We start from the raw sequence: 1,548 nt of genomic DNA on the forward strand, positions 1-1,548 counted from the left end.
CGACTGCAATGCCTCGATCTGCGAGGTATACCGCTGATAATCTCGCATGAACGCCCGACGTTCGGCCTTCGTTGACCCCTTGAACATAGGCGGCTGGGGAATAGCTGGCGCGTTCAGCACACGCACTCCGGTGTCTTCTCCCATGTCGACGTCCTCGGCCGCACTTGTCGCTGTCGGCGTGTCGGCTGGCAGCGGCGTCTCGGCAGCCGATGCAGGCGTTGCAGACGGTGCCACCCTTGGCGCATATGTCGCGTTGCCTTCTTGTCCCGCACCACGCCGGTCGATCGGCTGTGGCTGGGTTCTTCTGGGAGACCCAAATGGCCCGCGAAGACGTCCGCGGCCTTGGCGCACTCCAGAGTCGTACCGCACTGCGCCGTCGTCGCGCTCTGGCGACCGAGACTTGCGGCTTGGCGACCCCTCATCAATATCACTCATCGTGAGCTCGATACGATGCTCTAAAGAATTCTTTGTTCCGCACCCCGCACCTTCGACACCTCGTCGAAGCCACAGGAACCACTCGCTTGGTCCGATTCACAATGCAAACTGAATTACAGTCAGTTAGTCAGTTAGTCAGTGGCCCCTCACTTCGAGGTGAGCCAGCCATTTCACTTGGCAACCTGGTTTTTGGGACCCGGTCAACCGACCTTTCGCAAGGTTGGGTCGGCTCTGGGCACCCAGAACACATGGCGTGATGAAAGCACGACGCATATAAACATTCCAAGTGTTGGAGCTTCATGTCAATGACCGCCCACAGGATGCAGCAGGAACTGTTGCCAATACGATGTAGTCCCTCCGACCCAATAATGGCCTGAACTTGACGAGGGTGTACATGCATGTCTGGTCATGTAATTTTTCTGATCTCTCCCCGCAGTGTATTTCGTGGTCCTGACGCTGATAGGACAGCAAGACACTGGGTGCAACGGAAATCCAGTGGTACTAAAGCAATATCTTGAAATTTGTATGTGGCAATCAAATTTCAACGTTGCGTTTTGCTGGGAATTGTATGATATTGACCTTTTTCATGTGAGGACTGCGTTGTTATTGGTCAAAATACAAGAACTCGCCGACAGCTCGTGACGAACAAGTTGCGACCAAGTTAAAAGTACTACGTAGTACTACTCCGGTCCAAAAAAGTTGTCACATGTGCCTTCTCATTGGCGGCATTTTTCTGAATTGAACTCTTTTTGAATTCTGATTGGTGCATTAGAAAAGCGCAAGATCTCTCCTTTAATTGGGTAGTTTTCGCGTGTAAAACGACACAATTTTGGGGGAGATGTGGACCACCAAAGTCCGTTGGTGACGTCGTTTGAGAACCAAACAACCCGCGCAGGGTACATTTTGCAATTTTGCGTGCACTGGCAAGTGTGAATACATTGCCCCACACCGGATATGAACTGTGCGTGGACTGGGGATGCAAATACAGTGCTTTCCGCCGAGTCCGCGACCACGATCGTCCGAAAGCACCTTCGACTTGACGAACGTCGTGCTGCATACGAAATGCTTCTGGAGGTGTCCCACGAAGGGGAACTACCTCGTGGATCCCTCAAA

The sequence above is a fragment of the Aphanomyces invadans genome (genome assembly GCF_000520115.1).
Source record: "Aphanomyces invadans strain NJM9701 unplaced genomic scaffold supercont1.7, whole genome shotgun sequence".
NCBI classification, from domain to species: Eukaryota; Oomycota; class Saprolegniomycetes; order Saprolegniales; family Verrucalvaceae; genus Aphanomyces; species Aphanomyces invadans.